The sequence below is a fragment of the Pan troglodytes genome, chromosome 4, assembly GCF_028858775.2.
Source record: "Pan troglodytes isolate AG18354 chromosome 4, NHGRI_mPanTro3-v2.0_pri, whole genome shotgun sequence".
Lineage (NCBI taxonomy): Eukaryota > Metazoa > Chordata > Mammalia > Primates > Hominidae > Pan > Pan troglodytes.
The window spans coordinates 18,080,332-18,102,352 of NC_072402.2; the positions used below are offsets into that span (position 1 = coordinate 18,080,332).

General features: G+C 40.6%; 1 long non-coding RNA gene across 2 annotated transcripts in view; it reads left to right on the forward strand.

Annotated features, from left to right (window-relative positions):
* Positions 1–22,021, forward strand: part of LOC751002 (uncharacterized) — a 68,515-nt gene that overhangs the window by 26,201 nt on the left and 20,293 nt on the right. For both annotated transcript variants that reach the window (XR_010157170.1, XR_008547882.2), the window contains one exon: positions 11,304–14,074. This is a non-coding gene — a long non-coding RNA (uncharacterized LOC751002). The remainder of the gene's footprint in view (positions 1–11,303; positions 14,075–22,021) is intronic.

Genomic DNA, 22,021 nt, shown 5'->3' on the forward strand with positions numbered 1-22,021 from the left:
GGTGCAGCCTGCAGAGGGATGGGGGATGGCCCTGCGTTTCAGCAGCAGGGGGTCCACAGCATAAACCTTGCCTGCCACCGCGGGTGCTGCAGAGCAAAGACAGCACCATAGTAGCAGCAAGAGGGATAACTGAGGAGGCAGGGAACCTCACATGCAGCTTGAACCCAAGAGCTGGTTGATGGCTGTTGGGAGCCCAGAGTCCTGAACTCATCCTGTGACCAAGTGAGTGAGAATCATTCAAAATCAGGATGTCAGCACCATTCTGGCAGCCCAATCGCACACCATCCCATGACAGCAATCCTGTGCCAGTCAGCAGAATCAATCCACTCACTAGGCTGCTTTTCTGGAACTGGAGGTCAGCCCCAGGGCCCCAGGATGACCTTGCAGGCACGAGATCTGGAGTTCTTTGGAACGTCAAGCCCAACCCGTGCATAAGAAAGTGGGTTGGAAAGAACTCTAAAGGGGAGAAAGGGGGACTGGGTACAAGCAAATCCCCATTTGGGCTCAGGAAACCTGCCCAGACCACACTACCAGCTCCAGCCAGGCCCAGGAACCAGAGGGTTGGGGGTGGGGGGTCTCAGAAACTATCATGAAAGACCTTTTCATGGGCCCCTGAATCATGAGGACTGAGGGAGGAGCCCAGCTCACCTGGGTCTAAAGTGAGCCCTGCCGTTTGTTTCTTTCTGCAACAAAAAGGAGTGGAAAGGATAAAACAGAGGGTAGGCATGGAAGAGATGATGTCAAGTGTGAACCGCTCTTGGAAGCCTGAGTCCTGATAAGGGCTGTCCACGGGTTGGCCCCTATTCAAGGGCTAAAAGTTTTCCATCAAATAATTTAACTAATATATAAACAGTCACAGCAGCAGCAACAGCAGCAACAAACACTTTTATAATGAAGCTCTACCAATTCTGCACTGGAGGGAGAAAATGCAAGAAAGGACATTATTTGGTCAATGGACAAAACTAGAATATGATTGTTAAATTAGAAAAAATTATTGTATCAATGCAAATATATGAAGTTGATAAGCGTATGGTGGTTGTAGAAAAGAATATGCCATAGGATACACTGAAGTATTTAGGGGTGAAAAACAATGTTCAGAAAAAAAGTATCTATTTATCTGTCTATCAATTGTCTGTCAACCTACCAATCTATTGATCTATTGACCATCTATCATCTATTGCAAATGACAGAGCAAATGGGAGTAAACTATTAACAGCAGCAAAATCTGGGTAAAGGCTAAATGGATGGATGATCTTTGTACTATTTTTATTTTTGCAACTTTTTGTAATGTTAAAAATTATTTCCAAATAGAAAGTTAAAAAGGTTATCCCAACACAATGTATCACTTCTGGTAAAATTAGTTATAGCAATGTTTTCTTTCCTTCCCTTCCCCCATCTTCCCCTTCCCATCCCCCACCCCCTTTCCTTTCTTCCTCTTTCCATTTTCCCTTGGCATCATATAAATGAATACAGTTAGGAAACTTCTGGCGTACTGGCATATTCCACAGATTAAAATAATTTAAAATTAAAGAATTAAAGGGAAGTATTGGCTAGATCCAGGATGGGCGAGATGGCAACAGAGTTGCAAACAGAGGCAAGAGGATCCAGAACTTGACTTTGTGTTTCTGTAGCTAATAGGAAAGTTGTATAGAGAACTTGAGTAAAAGAATCACAATAGGCTGGGCACAGTGGCTCACACATGTAATCTCAGCACTTTGGGAGGCCGAGCTGGGCGGATCATCTGAGGTCAGGGGTTTGAGACCAGCCTGACTAACATGGTGAAACTTCATCTCTACTAAAAATACGAAATTAGTCAGGTGTGGTGGCGTGCGGCTTCCCTTCCCTTCCCCCTTCCCCCTCTCCTCCCCTCCCCTCCCCTCCTCTTCCCTTCCCTTTCCTTCTTCCTCCCTTCCTTTCCCTTCCCTTTCTTTTTCTTTCTTTCCTTTCTGGCTCTATTGCCCAGGCTGGAGTACTGTGGTGCAGTCTCAGCTCTCCGCAACCTCTGCCTCCCTGGCTCAAGCAATTCTCCTGCCTCAGCCTCCTGAGTAGCTGGGACTACAGGCACGCACCGTCATGCCTGGGTTCTTTTTGTGTGCATTTTTAGTAGAGATGGGGTCTCACCATGTTGTCCAGGCTGGTCTCGAACTTGTGAGCTCAAGTGATCTGCCCACCTGGGCCTCCCAAAGTGCTGGAATTATAGGTGTGAGCCACTGGGCCAGCCTAGAATGTCCATATTTCTAATCTAATGGTTGCCAGGGGCATCACAGCATGCCATAGTGGTTAGTAATGTGGGCTCTGGGAAAAAAAGATTTTGAGTTTAAGCTAAGCTTTTGCATTTCCCACCTGGGTGATCTTGGACAGATGGCTTCATTTTATCATGTCTCAGCTTCCTCATCTATAAATGGCACCTGAAAGGAATATCTTCACCTGAAGGTACCAGAAAGTATGACTTACAGTAGCTTAAACAAAGAGAAACCCAAAGAGCAGGTGCTGCTGATCAATAGTGTGAGAGAAATGAGGTTTTTTGTCTCTGCCATACTTTGTGTGCGATTCTACTTTTCATACAAAAAGAAGGGAAAAGAGGCATAGGAGAATTTTTGCTGTCTGCCTTTTTATCAGAAAATCAAAGCTTTTCTCAAATTTCCAATAAGCAGAAACTCACTTATGGGCCTGATTGTATCTCCTGACCACCTTTGCTTGAATTTGGGAGAGAAAGGAGATTACAGATAGGGCTTAAGTCAGACAATCAAGAGTGTGGGTTATTGTGTGTTACAGGGTTCTGAATATTAAATGAGCCAACGGCTGTAATGTTCTTAGAAAAATTCACAAGTGCTCAATTGTTAGCTTGTTATCATTATTGGTAATACTAATAGAAGTGGAATTTTTATGTACATATTGAAAATATCATCAGAAATAATTTTGATAAGACCCGTGGAAACAGGGGAAAAAGGATGAAGTCAACAGCTCCCTCCTTAGTTTCACCCTTGGAGAAGGCTTAGAAGGAAGTGAAGCATTGATGTGTAAACCACCTACATGCTTGCAAACACCTGTGATTGACCCTCTCCGTAGGCCAGGTAGGATTGTGGGACCTGCTTCTATAGAGAAGGGCTTGTAGATTTCGAAGAGGATGCTGAGATCCCAGAGTAGCACAAGTGGCTGCACTTATTCACTTATTTTGATTATAATAATATATGTGGTCATCAGTTTCTCCCTGATTTTCCATGTGGTTGGGCTATATTTATTTTGTTGGGGTTGGCTCAAAGTAGACACAACAATCTTTGCCTTGAACATTTTCGGTGAGCCATGTTACTCCTCCTGGAAGTAGGGGTGCTTTGTCTGTCCACTGGGGCTCCATGTACCCAAGTACACCCACATTTTATTGGTGGCTGTTTTCCAAGTTGCTAGCTTGGCGCTTTTCAAAATGTGCTGAATGGCCGTTTGGAACTTGTCTCTGCTGACTCCACTGGGCTCGGTTTCAAATCTCTCCTAATCCACTAATGAACCTTTATTAAAGTGGGAGAGAGAGGTTGAATCAGTCTTTGGCCGCATTATTAAAATAAAGTAGGAGCAGTGAAATGATCAAAACAGAACGATAACAAAGGAAAGCTCAGTCCCTCCACCACTCTCTATTCAGTTCTTTAAAGCTGATATTTTTGGGGAAGAAATGCCAATATTATTAGATTAGTTTTCGGTAGTCTTTAATTTTGTTTTATTTTAACTTTAATTTTGTTTTATTTTTCAGGGAGGAGACTGTCATTCACCAGCAAACCCCTGCTCCCTCACTTTTTCTTTTTTGTAATTGGAAGTTCAGGTTGAACTGCTCTGTAGTTATTCACCCACTTCTGCTGGTCAAAGGCCCATAAGGATTTAAATGACTAAATAGGCCATAAAATGCCAACCTTTTAGACGTCTAAAAAGTGTCTTCTGGATCAAACAGTCATCACTAACCACCCTTAGATTCCTCTGCCACCCACTTTGCTCCCTGTGTCTGGGACACCCTGAGTCCACGGTGACTCTGTGCCAAAGTATAAAGAAACCACCATGTACCTTTTCAAAAATGTCCACTTGTCCTTAAAGTCATGAATCAAGGAAGAGATGGCTTCCAGATATGCAACTGGACTTCCGACAGCCATCATCCTCTAAAATTTCCCTGTGTTTTGACTGAAGTTATCCACCCACTTCTGCTGGTTCCTGGCTCACATAAACATTGAGCAAGTAACTTTCCATTAGACCCAGAGGATAGACTAGGATAGAGTTCCGAGTGTCTGAAAATTCCTGGTCCCCAACAAAGCTGTGTTCTGCTCAATAATTTATTTCGTAAGAAGTTATAATAAGTCTAGTCATTAAATCAAAAGAGAAAAACCTTAATGAAGTATAATATTGCTTGGTACTTGTTTTTGTCAGTTCCATTTCTTCATTAACTTTTTGACTGGGAAAATAAAGATCATTACACAAATCTATTCTCAAATTTAGCCATGGATGATTTGATTTCTCTTTCTGTCTCTTCTGTGCCTGTGCATACACACACACACACACACACACACACTCAGAGAACAGAGTTGTCTCTTTCTCTCTCTCTCTATATATACAGAGCATATATATGTGTGTATATATATATGTATATGTGTGTATGTGTATATATATGTATATATATAGAGAGAGAGACAGAAAGATAGAGAGAAAGATGCTCCTCAACTTATGATGTGTTATGTTCTGATAAACCCACGGTAAGCTGAAAATATTCCAAGTCAAAAATGCATTGAATGCACCTAACCTTTCAAAAACCATAGCTTAGCCTAGTCCACTGTAAATGTGCTTAGACACTTAACATGTAAATGTGGAATACTTACATCAGTTTACAGTTGGAGAAAATCATCTATCACAAAGTCTATTTCATCATAAAGTGTTGAATATTTCATGTAGTTTATTGAATTCTGTACTGAACATGAAAAACAGAATGGTTGTATGGCTACTTGAAGTACAGGTTCTACTGAATGTGTTTCACTTTCACACCATTGTAAAGTTGAAACCATCATAAGTTAGGGACCATTTGTGTATATACCTATATGAGATATATGTAAGTAAGATATATATGTAAACAACATATATGTAAATGAGATCTATAAAAACATATAAATAACACATAGATCTCCTTGTTGAATCCTACTGTGTACAAGACATAATTTTTTATGCTGGGATTCAGCAGTGAAGAAAAGGGAGGAAAGCTCTTGGCTTCACAGAGCTCACACTCTGGTGAGGGAGAAAACAAATATACAGAATATAAGAAGGTGAGGGCTGGGCATAGAGGCTCATGCCTGTAATTCCAACACTTTGGGAAGCTGAAGTGGAGGGATTACTTGAGGTCAGGAGTTCAAGGCCAGCCTGGCCAACATGGTGAAACCTCGTCTCTACTAAAAATACAAAAATTAGCCAGTTGTGGTGGTACATGCCTGTAATCTCAGCTGCTTGGGAGGCTGAGGCATGAGAATCGCTTGAAATCAGGAGGTGAAAGCTGCAGGGAGGTGAGATCGCTCCACTGCATTCCAGGCTGGGTGACAGAACAAGACTCCATCTCAAAGAAAAAAAAAAAGAAGGGGGTAAGTACCGTATGCAAAAGCAGAGCCAGGTGGGGGACAAGAGTGTTCAAGAGTTGTCATTTACCCATTTAGATGATATGGTCAGAGAGGCCTCCCTGAAAAGGTAATGTCTGAGCAGAGACTTACGGGAGAAGAGAGAACAGGGTGAGAAGATCTCTGGGGGAGGAGTAGAAAGTGCAAAGACACAGAGGTGGCGATGAGCCCCATCTGGTTGGGACAGAGTGAAAAAGGGGTTCAGCTGGAGGGGCCTGAGAGGTGAGGGTGGCAGAACGTGTGGAGGTGTAAGCTCAGCAGATGGTGGACACCCTGGAGGCCATTGTGAGGCTCTGGTTCTCCCTCTGTGTGATTTCAAGATCCATTGCATGGTTGCAGCTGAGAAGTGAACAAGCCTTATGACCTGGTTTCTCTTGAAGAGGATCTTTCTGGTAGGTGCCTTGAGAAAAACATAGGAGGGATTGGGAGGATGTAGAAAGTCCTATTTGTAAGGGTTTGCGATCTGGGTATATGTCCACTGAGCCGTGAACTTACCGTCTCGAGTTCTGTATTCTAGTTGGGACTGTTCTGCTAACTGCTGGAGGGTATTGGCACAATCACTTAATGTTTTATTCAGAAGGGAAATAGAAGTGAACACTTAGTATTTAAGTTTGAGCCAGTTTCTTCTTAATCCCTATGATCTGTAGCCTGCTAGGATCCTCAAGTTTGTTTTTCTTTTTTTCCAACACCAGAGCATGTGTCTTTGCTTGCCCCACCTCTGTCCTCATAGTTTCTTTACTAACAGCTCTGACTTCCCTTCCCAACCTCTCTTAGTACATGCGGAAGATGAGAACAGTGGACAACGGCTTTGCTAAGCCCTGAATTGTTCCGAAGTTTGAAGTTGTAACCCATGAGCTACCTCTTTTACAAAAACAGTCAAAACTGGATGTTAGAAATATTTTGGAGGTTAAAGGAAGAGTGACTTGAACCTCCCTACCACTGAACTGTTTAATATTCTAGAATTTATGTTACACAGTAAAAGATAGACAACTCTGTCTGCAGTTCTGGGATTGGGATATGCCTGTGCATACACGCATCTGCTCTGTTTTGGTTTCACTTCACTTTAGTTATTTGATTTGGTGTCTGCAAAACCCTGTGTGCACATTTTTATGATCCTTGGGACAATTTACTGCCAACCTTGCTTGAACTCTAAAATATGCCTCCAGTTTCGGAAAACCACAAATTATTTACCAAGGAGGCAAGGAAATGGAGGTCACTGGGCTCATTTCTTACATAATTTTCAACTTCCTTTCTGAGGCCTGACATCTCCCGGCAGTCACAGTGATGTCTTCCTTAGATGGATTCAATAATGGGGAAGAACAGATGAAAAGTGGTGAAAGTTGCTAACTGCTGTGTTCCTCTGCTTGCTTTTCATGCTGTGTGCCAGGAATCAAAGCTGGAGGAGCGGAAGGTAGATATAAAGTAACCCTGTTTCCTAGGTTATTGTGTTTATAAAGTGTTAAATAGGAAATGCGAAAAAAAAAAACCCTCTGCTTTGTGGGAAACAAGGTTATTTAAGGTACGAAAACAACAGTATTAAGCTAAAACAATAGAATAAATAATCACTAAAACGAAAGTACAGAACAGGTATGGAAAGTCAATCTTTGAAACATCAGCTGTTGTCAGTTTCTTTCAAGATAATTCAAGGGTGACTAACATATAACTAGCAGATACATTCAACATACAAGAGAAAAAGAGTGAGGATAAAGGGTGGCAATAAAATAAATAGGGGAATAAGTGATGACCATAGATCAAATGGAAAGGACAAGGAAGGAGGAAAAGATAGCTCCTATGTGTCTAGCTTGGAAAGATAATGACTCAATTGAGTGAATAGGGGAGACACATTGAGGGTTTGAAAGCCAGGAACTCAGGAATTTTTGTTTATTTTTATTTTTATTTTTGAGACGGAGTGTAGTTCTGTCGCCAGGCTGGAGTTCAGCGGCCTGATCTCGGCTCACTGCAACCTGCGCCTCCCGGGTACAAGCGATTCTCCTGCCTCAGCCTCCTGAGTAGCTGGGATTACAGGCATGCTCCCCCATATCCAGCTAATTTTTGTATTTTTAGTAGAGATGGGATTTCACCTTGTTGGCCAGGATGATCTCGATCTCCTGACCTTGTGATCCACCCACCTCAGCCTCCCAAAGTGCTGGGATTATAGGCTTGAGCCACTGCGCCGAGCTGGACCTCAGGAATTTTTAAAGACATGGCAACATTCTTGTTGTATGGGTTTACTTATGACAGATGGGTACATAGGTCTGTCCAAAGGGGCTGGGACACTTTGTTACATTTGAGGAATTTTTTTCTGCTAAATTCTCTTTTCCCTTTCTTCCAAGGAGGCAGGGTAAGGAGAGGTACCAGGTGCTGGTGGATTGTTTACCTTGGAGATTCCAACCTTACGGAGGAAATACCTGGTAGAGTCAGCAGAGACCTCTTCTGGTGGGCCTCAGGGTTGTGAGTTGAGCACTTGGAGCAGGGAAATATTGGATGTTTTCATGACATCAGTAGGATTTAATTCAATCAATGAATAGGACCCAGAAATAAATTAGCTGAGACGGGTGGGGGAAGAGGGGCAGAATCCCAACTGTGCTTAGTTATAATTTGAGATGTAGAATAAAGAGTGCTCCAGGAAGCACGGCTCCAAGCAAATGATGAGTTTTTGAATCCCTTCATGTTTATGATTTCATTTTTTTTCCCTTCATGCTTATGATTTTAATTATCTCTGTTTCCCAAAGTGATTAGCGGAAACAGTTTAAGACGAAATGAATATATGTGCTGGAAGGGTAGGCAAAAGTAGGGTGACATCCCACTTCATAGTCAGGCTTGTGGGTGGGGAGGGGATGGTGCAAGTGAAGAGCGAGAGGGCTTGCTAGTGTCTGAGAGGAGGAAGAAGACGAGGAACACGAGCTCAGTTCCTGAAGAAAGAAATCGATGGGAATTCAGGCTGATTCCACTGGGATCTGCAACACTTCAGACAAATCCAGAAGCTGGCAGCTAGAATGAATGTTTATTTCTCAATGGAATGAAAAAAGAACTGAGATGGAGCTGAAGATATTGTACTGTCTAAAATTATTTACCTTACGGGCATTCAGGCTAATGAATGAGTTCATTTCCACATCCATGTGTGATCTATGTGAAGTTCATTTCATATCTGCAATGCTCTCTGTAAGAAATGTAGTCTAATGCCTGGTACTATTAAGGGCTCAGTAAATATTATTTTCTTACTTCTGATTCTACCCACAATTATACCTGATTCTCTATTATTCTGGTATGTGAGCAATCTCAATCAAGCTTTCTACAGTGTATATCTTACTTTCAACATACAAAGTGTATATCTTACTTTCAGCATACAAAGTGTATATCTTACTTTCAACATACAAAGTATGTCGTACAGTGTATATCTTACTTTCAACATACAAAGTAAGAGTTAAGGCCAGGTGCGGTGGCTCACGCCTGTAATCTCAGCACTTTGGGAGGCCAAGGCGGGTGGATCACCTGAGGTCAGGAGTTCGAGACCAGCCTGACCAACGTGGTGAAACCCCGTCTCTAGTAAAAATGCAAAAATTGTCTGGGCATGGTGGCACATGCCTGTAATCCCAGCTACTCAGGAGGCTGAAGCTTGAACCCAGGAGGCAGAGGTTTCAGTGAGCCGAGATGGTGCCATTGTACTCTAGCCTGGACAACAAGAGCGAAACTTCGTCTCAAAAACAACAAAACAAAACAAAACAAAAGAAAGTAAGAGTTAAGATGTAAAGTTCTAAGCTCCATTTCTTTTGAATTATTTTCTCAATGTTCCAATTAACTCATACTTGTCAGGCATAAAGTTTCTCCTTAAAATTGGTTTTATTTATCTCAGTTATGAGACAATTAGAAACAAATGGTTTCTATTTGTTTTGAAAAGCAGCTACAACCTTCAAATGATAAACGCAATTTATCTTTCATCTGTTCCTTGTTTTGACTTTGTTGAAATGAATTTCCTTTTTAAACTAGCGATATTCAAATAATTTGTGAAATATTTTATTTAGGTTTAAAATAAGGACTGTGGCACATTGATCATCTAGGCTATTAGAAACAGCAAGTCTTTCATCTTCAGCAGTTTAGTTGTAAAATGCCTAGCTATCCTGAGTTGGCTGAGATTCTTGAATGTAAAGATTGCTAGCTTTAAGAGTTTTGGGAAATTCTTGACTATGTTTTCTTTACATATTTGTCTCTCCCTATTCTTTCTTTTTTCTTTAGTAACTCCAATAATAGGAATAAAGGGGTTTGCACTATGATTTGCATGTGACTGATATGTGTATTCTTTTGTGTTCTCTGTGCTCTAGTCAAATACTTCATGTTGATCTGTCTTTGGGATCACTGAGCCAATCTTCAGCTATACTGTTCAACTCATCTGATGAGGTCTTCATTTCAAGTATTGTATTTTTCAGTCTTAGAGCGATTACTTTTTACAGATTTTGATTCAATGATTGAACCCCACATCTTTTCATCACTTTCATTCATATTGTCTTTCAATCTCTTTACTATATTGATCATTGTATCAAAATGTAATTTTAAGATGCTAAATAAAATATCATTTTCTTTCTTTGCATCTGCTTATGTTGTTTGTATGTTTCACCTGGTAATTGATCACAATCTCTTGCCTCTTTTTATGTTAGTAATATGTGACCGTATGCCAGATATTGTGGACAAAGCACATGTCAAAGCTCTGTATGATGCTACTTCGACCAGATAGGAATCTGTGTTTTCTCTGTGGGGCAGATAAGGTGAGGAGGTGATCACCCCAATCCAAGAGGCTGAACTAGGTCAAGACTGGGTTGACATTTTAGTAAAATCCTCTCCACTTCTAGCTATGTTTTTATTCCTCAGGCCTGTCTCTTCCACACTGTTGACTGACAGCTCTGAAAGAAAGTGGAAGTTTCAGGCTGTGTAGTATCCTGCTGTATGCTCCATCCAAATTTGATGAGCATCTTGGGGAGACCAGCCACCTTCTGAGCAGACTCCTTTCCTCCAGTGGAACTTTTCCTCCCAATTATTATGGGACTTCTGAAGATTTTAACTTACTTTGCAGAAACTCCTAACCTTTTACTCAGCCTCAATTTAGCAAGGGTACTATGAGGAAAATTGGCAAGGCATTTGGGGATACTTTTGTTTCCAAATTGTTGTGGTTGCTTCTATGAATGCCACAAGCTTTGCTGGCTTCTCTTTCCTTCCTACAGTGCTTCTGCATGAACCAGATCTGATCTATGTTTCAAATCAGCAAACATCCCAAGAAAGAAAATAGCCTGTGAAAGGTAGCTAATCTTGGCAAAACACTCTGCTCTCTGGAATTTTTGTTCTTTTAATTCTTTTTGTTTCCATAATTCACTGATCTCTTTATATGGATTTTTTTGCAATTAATTTGTCGTTTTTAGTTAGTCTAACAGGATTGTATTCTCCTGCAACTAACGGCATTCTATTTATAACCACAAGTCCCCTTAGGGTCAACTTTTAAGAAGCCTTGGGCAGCTATGTCCTTCCAACCAAACAGTCCATAAGATCTTCCCCTATTTTTCCAGAAGCTTCAGATGAGACTATCACAAAGAAAAGTATGGACATATGTGACAAATAGAGATTACAAATTAAATTCTTACTGTCCAACATGAAAAACTTGACTGTCCTTTTTTTCTGTGTGTCCAGATATACAGGGAGTCCACGGAGCCTCCCCTGCAAGCATCAGTACAGAAGTCGATGATAATCTGGATGCAAGCCCAGGAGTGTGGAGTCCACTGACTCAGAAGACCTGCATCTAAGGAATTGGCTGTTCTTATCCTTAAGAATGATGACTGTGTTTCCAATTCCAGTAGACCCTTTGATGCGTTCTGAATAAATATTCCTTTTGGAATTGAACTTCTAGAGCCCTTAACTTTGGCCCACTCTAGTTTTCTGTCTGTTTTTTTTTTAAATATTTTTTTTGTAAAGATAAGGTCTTGCTTTGTTGCCCAGGCTGGTCTTGAATTCCTGGACTCAAGCAATCCACCTGCCTTGGCCTCCCAAAGTGCTGGGATTATAGGTGTGAACCATTGTGTCCGATCGCTCTCTGGTTTTTCTAATATCATGATCCCAACTCTGTTCTTTATGTAAATTTCCCTGATCACATGGTTGCATCTTGGCATTTCAAAATCCTTAACAGACTTTGTTTTGTTTGAATTTTACAATGAACTTACATGACTAGGCATGGTCCCCAGTTCAGTTTTATAGACAAGGATTCTGTAGGTCAAGAAGTGAAACACAACCAATAACAGCAGGTGACAGGATTTAAACCTGGGTCACTTTACTTATTTTTTTCTACTCTATCATTATGTGAATCTATCCTACCTCTGCAATGACAGATGGCCCTAGAGCAAGAACACTTCCTTACATCTGGTATACAGTCAAAAAGTAAAAATTCCACACAAATAAATATGGAAAGAATTTTTACCTGCTCCTATAGCTTCCTTTCAGGGACCTGGAACCCACAAATGTTGGGTAACAGAAAGAGGACTTATGTAACTTAACTCAAAGCAGAAAAGTTACAGAGACTGTCTTAGCATAATAGAACATGGAGTGGTCATGCTTGGATGTGCAAACTGTCTGATAGCCTTGCACATGGCTTGACCCCGAATTACACTAGTGGGGCAAGTTGCCTGGGGCAAAGCAAACTTATTGGACCCAAAGCTCTCATTTGAGAATTTTGTTGCCTAAAAGTTATAAAATATCAGCAATTTCATATGGTTCAGCCTAATATTTTATCACTCTTCCTTTTTCTATTCTAAAACAATAATTTTTAATAATGTAAGCTATACACATACATGCTTTAAACATACAACACCCTGACTATCATACAGTGGATATTTCAAGAAGTAAATGTTCAGCATGTCTTCACCCCCACTTGAAGACATAATGTATGTATTAGGCTGTTCTGGCATTGCTATAAAGAAATACCTGAGACTGTGTAATTTATAAGAAAAGAGCTTTAATTGGCTCACGGTTCTGCAGGCTGTACAGGAAACATATTGGGTCTACTTCTGTGGAGGCTTCAGGGAACTTTGACTCATGGTGGAAGGTGAAATGGGAGCAGGCACCTCATGTGACTGAAGCAGGAGCAAGAAAGAGAGAGCGAGCGAGGTGCCACACACTCTTAAACAACCAGAACTCTCTCTTGAGAATTCACTCACTGTCTTGCCGTCAGCACCAAAGGGATGGTCCTAAACCATTCATGAGAAATCCTCCTCCATGATCCAATCACCTCTCACCAGGCCCTACCCCCAACACTGGGATTACAATTCAACCTGAGATTTGGGCCTGGACACAGATCCAAACCCTATCAATATATTAGCCAGACACTTGCAGCTGTATGAAGAATACCCTGGTTACCCAGCTACAAATGCAGAAGTTATTGATAAGGAAGGGGGGCAGGGAAGTGCTGGGAGGAGAAAGGCAGGTCTCTGGCAAGGGCTTCACCCCGGTGCCTGTGCCCACAGACCTAGGTAAGGGCAGGCACTCCTGCCTTTGCGCCCAAATGTTGCATTTCCCAAGACCACCCTGGCCCACCACGCCCCCATCCTGTGCCTATAAAAACCCCGAAACACTAGTGGGCACTCACACAAGCGGCTGGACGTCCAGAGGACGTCAACAAGAGCACGCCGACAGGCAGACCCTGGCAGGCCATCGACTGGCGGAAGGACATGGAGTTTGGCTGCGTGGTTGGAGAAGAGCCAGGCCGCTAGGTGGCCTGACTCCAGGAAAATACACCTTCCCACTCCATCTCTCTTCTGTCTCCCCTGTCTGCTCACAGCTACTTCCTCTCAATAAAACCTTGAACTCATTCTCCAAGCCCACGTGTGATCTGATTCTTCCGGTACACCAAGGCAAGGACCCTGGGATACAGAAAGTCCTCTGTCCTTGAGATAAGCCAGGGGGTCTAATTGAGCTGACTAACACAAGTCGCCTACAGATGGCAAAACTAAAAGAGCACCCTGTAACACACGTGTGCCCACTGGGGCTTCAGCTGTAAACATTCACCCCTAGACACTGCTCTTGGGTTGGAGCCCCACAACCCAGCCGTCCGCATGCTCCCCTAGAGGTTTGAGCAGTGGGGCACGGAAGAAGCGAGCCACTCCTCCTGTTGCACACCCTGCGGGTGGCGCAAGGGAACGTTTCCTGTTTCATCATCAGGGATATTGTATCGGTGTCTTAAATAACACTAGCATTTTGACATATTTGGAGCTGTTACTGGGCCAGCTCTGTTTCCAGGCCTGCCTTTCAATCTTTTCCTTGCTTCTGGCATGAGTTACCATCTCTTTTAAGAAATTGGTTATGCATTTGAAAATACACGTAGCTATACATACTTTAAACATATCATTTAGCAAGGATGCTCCTTATCGGACCGTCTTTCACGTTGCTGGGAACAGAGAACACGACAGTTCCAGGTGAGCGAAATAGTGTGATCTCATACATGATGAAAGCTGAGCAGGCAACAGCTTTTCCATAAGCAAGCATTTCAAAATGTATTTGTAGAAAGGCAGTAAAAGAATAAGATGCAAATCAAGCTATTTTTAAACCATCGTTTTCAGGGCCGAGGAAGAAATTATGAGAATGAATTTAAAAAAAAAAAGATTATAAGGTCTTTAATGGTGTTTTTAGTTGAAGTAATTTAGAGATGATTAGGTATTGCTATTTTTTATTCAATTCTTTAGAACAAAAGCTTACAGAAATAGAAAGCTTTGCCATTTCTTTTCCCCACAACTTTAAAAAGTAAAGAGTGAGTGTTGGGTCACAATAACCTTCTTTTTTAGTCTCCTTTTTGTGCAAATTCATCCACCATCAAATTACATTGTACTCCTTCCTCCTCTGTGACTACCTGTGGAAGAATGTTTATGTAAATAAACCCAAAGGCCTGTCTTTTTGTCTGTTGCTCTGAGTAAATGGTGCAAAATAGATGCCTTAGTCTGGTGATTTGATTTAATACAAATGGATCTTGTTAGAACACTTCTTTACACCTGAGATATTGGGAGATTTACTTGTAACCTTCCTTGCTACGTGAACAGCAGTAGTATTTGCTGTTTCTAAGATGTGTTGTAGTTTGAAAGATTTTGTTTGTATCATGCCAAAGTGACTGCATTAAGAAGTTCCTAGTTGACTGATTAAAACAAAACAAAACAAAACTCCTTTAATCATTCAGCTGTTTGACCTATGCTAGTGTATAGGTGCTATACACAATTATATATTTTGACGCTTTCTGTTTTATTATGTGGCAGTGTGTAGTCCCAGTATTTATGCTAATTATATCGTTCTTTGGAATCCAGTTTTTCTTTTTGTAAATTTGGATTAAAGTCTATCATGGCTCCTTTCAAAGAGAGCACTAAATGTAAATGGAGGGTTCTTTGATACCATTAGAGGGATGGGACTGAGATCTCAAAGAAATAGGCTGCACTGGCTCTGGGGTGAATGGGTCCTATGACTTGTAGGGCTTCAGAGTAGGACACACAACTCTGGGGCTAAAGCTCAGGACATTGGCCATGCAGTTGAACATTTCTGCCCGTTCTTTCCTGGTCCTGCCCTGTGCAATTTCCAGCTTCTGTAAATACATATTGAAGGTATGTATACATAGCAAAGGTGTGCCAAAGTGTACAGTTGCTCAGATTATTTGCACACCTTGGTTTGGCCCTGGCCAGTTGAAGGAGTCATGAGGAAATACCTTGCTGCGATGACTTCTGTCATTCATTTCTCTGTGTATATTGGTACTAATTGATTTTTTTTGGCAGAGTTTAAAGTACTTTTGAACTTTTCCCCTTTCTTCTCTCCTCTGCTTCTTTTTCCAGACTGTTTCCAAGATTGGATGAAGAGATTCAATTGACAATGCTGTGAAGAGAGGGATTTGGAGCATGTTGGGGGAGGTAGTGTTGACTTCCTTGTGCAATCTAGGATTGAGTGGGGGATGCAGTTGGAAGGCAAGAGAAGTAAGACTCCTCCATCTTCCTGGTCCAGAGAAATTATGCTGGATCCCCCTACCCTTAATGAGAAAGGGGGTGTTTGTGTTTCCAGCATCTTTGAGATCTGATTGCTAATGTAGCTACCTTTAAAGAATTCTGCTATTTACAATAAAAGTGAGATCTCCCTCCTCCATCCTGTGTTACACAGCTGGGGATTGCACCATTGTTCCTGGCACCTTGGCATTGCAGGAGCCTGCCTTTGACTTTCTTTCCTCTCCGCACATCTTCTATTCCTGCTGCTTCTCTTTTCAGAAAGTGCTGAGCTTCTAGGCTAGTGTCCCTCCCAACGGATGAATATTCAGCAGAGAATGGAGAGCTTTCTACCGTAAGAATCAGGATGTGGCTGTTTATAAAGTTATTGCATTTTTTTGAAGAGTGGCTGCAATTAGTTTTGGTGTTAGGCAGCAAAAACCCCAAAATGTTCTTTTTGATTTCGTGTTGCTTGCATAATACAGATACCCATTTACTGGAAGAAATCTTCATGGGTAAGTGTATGAGTGTGTATGCATAAGTGTGTATGTGTGTGTGTGTGTGTGTGTGACTCCACATATATTCCTAGAGTGCCTTCTATATGCCAGGCATGGTGTTAGTTGACATATGTAATTGAGAGTAAAACAGTCATGATCTCTGCTCTTAACCAATTTACAATCTAGGATAAAATAGACCTTCCATGTTCAAATCCACAATGACATTAATTGCAATATGATCATTGTTGTGTTTGAATAATAGCTAAGAAAAGCACAAAGAACTTACAAGGTGGCTTAACAGAAGAACTTCATCTAGCTTAGAAGTCTGGATAGCCCCTTTCTAAGAAAGCGGTATGAGTAAGGATGAATAGGAATAGGCCAGATAAAATACGAAGCCAGGAGTTGGAGGTGGACACGGGGCAGGGAGGTGACATTGTACTGATGGAGAGATGTGGAGAGCTGAGGAGGCTGATGAATGTAGAGAAAGTTGAAGTGTCACTGGATTGCAGTTCTTGATAGGTAGAAGTGTTGTATGAGGGGACAAAAACAAGGCCATTGGAAAGGGAAGTTGAAGATGGTGGTGGTGGTGTTTGTGAAGGTATTTATATTATTGCAGAATTATCTGAAGTGCAGTTTCCAGTGTTCACCAAATTCATGGTGTGACTGTGGAAGTTGGTGCTTGAGGTGAATGATGACAACTATCAGTGGGTATCAGGGTAAGGAACTGCTGGGCGAGGTGTTGATGGTGCATCCAAGTGATGTTAAATCTGCTTAGCATGATGGTAGGGTTGGGTGAAAAGGAGACTATGAGTTGAGTGCTAAATTCTTTAAGGAGTGACCAAATGATTAAGTGAGGACTGGAGGGAGAAGAAGCTCTTATTGTCAACTACTCAAAGGAGCAACTTACAAAAGAGAGTGCAGTCATTCGTCTGCAAGTGGCATTGGGTAGTCAGGAGGACGTTGCCTTGGTTCTGATACTGAGATATTTGGAGTTTGATGGAAAATATATCCCAGCCCCTGCTTGAGAGGAGAAGCAGTATCCTTAGGGGACAGTGGGTTTCAGTGAAGTCGAGAAACTGTGGTGTGTGTGTGTGTGTGTGTGTGATAACTTTGAGATAATGATGGGTTAGAAACATGTAGATTAAGGTAAGAAGAGACTACCCTCAGGCATTCATCTAAACTTTGAATTTCTTCTAGAAACCTCCTCTCAAGTCACAGTCAAGTGATCCAGCAATTGCAAAATCACTCCCTTCTAATGTGTACCATTTCACTTGGTAGCTCTTTCTGTTCAATAAATGATACTCTATATAATAGACACTCAAACATTCTAGTATTTTCTATGCAAATGTGTAGAAAAAAGTGTTTGGGGGTATGAAGTCAGGGTAGGTAGGCTGAAAGATTATTTTATTTATTTATATTTGTTCCTGTAGTGCTCATGTGATTTAAAATACAAAAATTAGACATATATGTTGGAAAAGTGCATCAAAACCTGAAAAATTAATTTACAAACATTTTATGATATGGTTGGAGTTATGAATGTAACTTGTCTGAAGATGCTTCCTGATCATTGTGCTTCATTTTCTTCTTATTTGTACTGTAAACATTGTACAGTTTTTATTTGACAGATGAACATTAGCACTGAAGAAGCAAATTGAATAAAATATAGGCATTTAAGTTAATTTAAAATGTAAGTTTTATTTTATTTTTGGATGGGGTCTTGACTGCATCCTGAAAACATAGCTGGTCTTTTTATTACCTTAGTGTAAGCTGTGTAGTCAAAAGAATAGTGGGAATGGTCACTGTGTGTGAGTATTGTTCCCGAGGTAAATTCTGTCCTAGGCAACTACTAACCAAAGGATCTTTCAGAAATACTCTCCCAAACCACTGCCCACTGGATAGCAAACACAGTATCTATTTTAGAGGAAATTATTGCATTAGATTAAAATGGTTAAATTGTCTTAACATGCCAGGATCTTATCTTTTAATGAAAACATTTTTTATTAACTTTTTTTAAAGGAGGACAACTGCTCTTCAGATTTCTCCCATGAGAACTGGAGATTAAACTTTGATTTTCCTCCTTTTATCCTCCCCGACAGAAGCTGTATATTTTGAGGATAACCACTTGGTTAAAAGCAAAATAGCCCTAAATAAACACACATACCTCAAAATGAATGAGCATTTCGGGTATAGTCTTAGATTTCACAGTGTCAAACTGACTGGGTTGAGAAAGCCACCAGAATTTCATAGCTCAAAGTTCAGGTTTTATACAGGATTTATATGTCCTGTAGAATATTTTGTTTGCTGCAGTTTGAAATGATAGTATCTTCTTCTCTAGGAAACTAATGTTTAACAGATAAGTGCAACCAGATTGCTAACAGGAGCTGCAGGAAAAAATTTCACCATTTTGAATGGGGTTTGTGTTTACCAGTACACAAAATGTATGCCTGTATTATCCATTATGTGAAAATATCCATAATTGTTAGAAAGATAAAACCCATGTTTGCCAGGAAAAATCAATTTTTTCCATATCTCTCTTTGTGCCCTGTGGTTTTACAATTTCCTTTTCATTTTTAATGGTGTTTTCTGTTTAAAAAAGCTTATTTGAAAAAATTAAACAAAAATTGTATACATTTCTTGTGTACAATGTAATATTTTAAAATATGCATATATTTGGAATGGCTAAATGTAGCTAATTTTCATATGCATATTTATGATTTTTGTGGTGAGGACACTTAAAATCTACTCTCTTAGAAATTTTCCAGAATACAATACTGTACATTGTTATTAACTGTAGTCACCATATTGCACAATAGAACTCTTGAACTTACTACTCCTGTCCAGTTGAAATTTTGTATACTTTGACAAACATCTCTCCAACCTCCACCTCTCTCCCCACCAGTTCCTTGTAACCGCCATTCTACTTTCTGCTTCCGAGAGTTCAACTTCGTTAGATTCCACATGTGATATTTGTCTTTCTGTGCCTGGCTTATTTCACTTAACATAATGTCCTCCAAGTTCACCCATGTTTCACAAATGACAGCGTTTCCTTTTTAAGGCTGAATAGTATTCCATTGTGCATATATATCACATTTCCTTTATCCATCCCTCCATTGTTGGACATTTAGGCTGATTCCATCTTTTGGCTATTATGAATAATGCTGCAATGAATATGGGAGTGCAGATATCTCTTTGACACATGGATTTCCTTTCCATTGGACATATGTGGTATGCTCAGAGATGAGATTGGTGGATCATATGGTAGTTCTTTTCAAAATTTTTTGAAGAATCTCCATATGGGTTTCCATAATGGATGCACCAGTTTATATTCCCATGTGCATTGTTTTCTGACATTGATAAAGCTGTAGATCTATTCATTTCACAAACCTTTATTGTGTGCTTACTACACATCAGCATAATGGGAGGTGCAGTTGATACAAATAAAAGGCACGGTCTTCCTCAGAAGCAGAAATTATAACTATTTATTAAACAAAGATGGCAGAGGTGGGCAACTGACCACATGTGAGAAGAGTAACAAGGAGAGTGGAATCTAGGATGATGTATATTTTGGCTTGGGCTATTGAGCTGATGGGGAATATATATTTTTTGAAGTGGAATATACTGTCACCTTATTTCTAAGTAGGGTCAAGTTGGAAGCCAAATAAAACTTTCCAATATTGGTTCTTCTAGCACGTTAATAAAATGTACTTTGTGATTATGAGCAGCTGGTTTGAAGATTGATTCATTTCTACTCCTGTTACCTTGATAAATAAGAAATAAATTTCATGGACAAGAACTCATCATTTGAAATAGATGGTAACAGTTGGATTGTCGTTGATTACATGAGGTGATTTACAAGAAGGTCGAGCACATGCATGTAGTGTGCTAATCCTTGCCACGTCAGTTTTCTGTTAATTAATACAAACGTTGTTGTGTAGTTTTTGGTATTCTGACTCAAATTGAGAAAATGTATACACTTTTATATACATGTATTAATGTAAAACTTGGACCTGGAAAAGCAGAGGTTTCTAATAAATTAGCCAACATTTTCTTTGAAGAATTCTTGGTACCCTGAAGTACTTTCTCTAATGATTGAATTGTTATTGTTGGAGACCAATTCTCCACAGACTTTTTGTATTTCTGTATCTCTTGTGAGTGAGCGACTAACTGTCCTTCATTCTGAACTATCTTTTCAGGGACATTTGTGTTGTGAACAGTCTTGGAACATAGAGCCAGTGTCTCTCTCTGGAGCAAAGGCCAGGCGTGCTCACTGCCCATTATAAAGGATTCAGATTCCCTAAATTCAATATTCCTCTTCTATAGCACAATCACTGAACATGTAGGTACCATCTGGTTCTCTTTGCATCACATTGCAAAAATGGAGGCCTGGTTAACTGGTACAAAAAAATGCTAATACTTTTGCTACTGCTATTGTCGTGAGTACCAAACTATTCTTTGTCTGTGACCCAGGAGTCTAGTGTCTTCTACCAGCATTCATGAAACTTTTGTCAGGCTAACTTGTTAGTTTGCAAGAAGGGTGAACTCTCAGACCCTTCGCGGTTTTTGTTTTTGTTTGTTTGTTTTGTTTTGTTTTGTTTTTTGAGATGGAGTATCGCTCTGTCACCCAGGCTGGAGTGCAGTGGTGTGATCCCAGCTCACTGCAACCTCTGCCTCCTGGGTTCAAGCTATTCTCCTGCCTCAGCCTCTCGAGTAGCTGGGACTACAGGCATGTGTGACCACACCCGGCTAATTTTTTGTATTTTTAGTAGAGACGGGGTTTCACCGTGTTAGCCAGGATGGTCTCGATCTCCTGACCTCGTGATCCACCCGCCTCGGCCTCCCAAAGTGCTGGGATTACAGGCGTGAGCCATGGTGCCCGGCCTCCTTCGCAGTTTTTGATGGTTAATGCACTTTAGTGTCTTATCTTCCAATCCGTAGACTCTATTCTACCATAAAATAGGAAACATTCCAACTTTTCCAGCATTGAGAGGATGGAACTCTAAGTTGTAGATTGACATGGTTTGGCTGTGTCCCCATCGAAATCTCAACTTGAATTGTAGCTTCCAGAATTCCCACGTGTTGTAGGAGGGACTTAGGGGGAGGTAAATGGATCATGGGGACTGGTCTTTCCTGTGCTATTCTTGTGACAGTGAATACGTCTCACGAGATCTGATGGGTTTATGAGGGTTTTCTGCTTTTGTTTCTTCCTCATTTTTCTCTTGCTGCCACCATGTAAGATGTGTTTTTCGCCTCCTGCCATGATTCTGAGGCCTCCCCAGCCATGTGGAACTGTGAGTCCAATTAAACCTCTTTTTCTTCCCAGTCTCGGGTATGTCTTCATCAGCAGCGTGAAAACAGACTGATACATAGATGAAATAACAAAAAGTCAAAAACTACTACATCTGCTTGTCCTTGTGATTGCAAATGAATATGGTGCCTATGATACCTCACATTTATTACATGTCACGATTTTTGAAACCTCTCACTGAGAAATATTGGAGTGTAAGTGTACATTTAAAGCAATGGCTTTTGTGAAATGTGAATATTTACTACCACTCATAGTTCATTTATTTTCAGCGCATTTAACTTTTATCTAAGCACCACAAAGAAGGGTTTTGCTTTCTTATTGTAATCAAGTTTATTGAGGTGTAATTTATGTGTAATAGATTGCATCCAGTGTACAGTTTGATGAATATTGACCATTTAACATGCCTGTAAGATCACCATCACCATCAAGACACAAAACACTTCCATCACCCCCAAAGGCTTACTTGTACCCTTTGACTAAATGGATTTCGATAATGTGTGTAAGCCCTTGATAACGAGCAATTTGGGAATAATTTCTACTGAGGAGTTTTTGCTAGTTTCTTATTTTATTTACTTTTTTAATTATCATAAGCATTAATATTTTTTTTTTCCT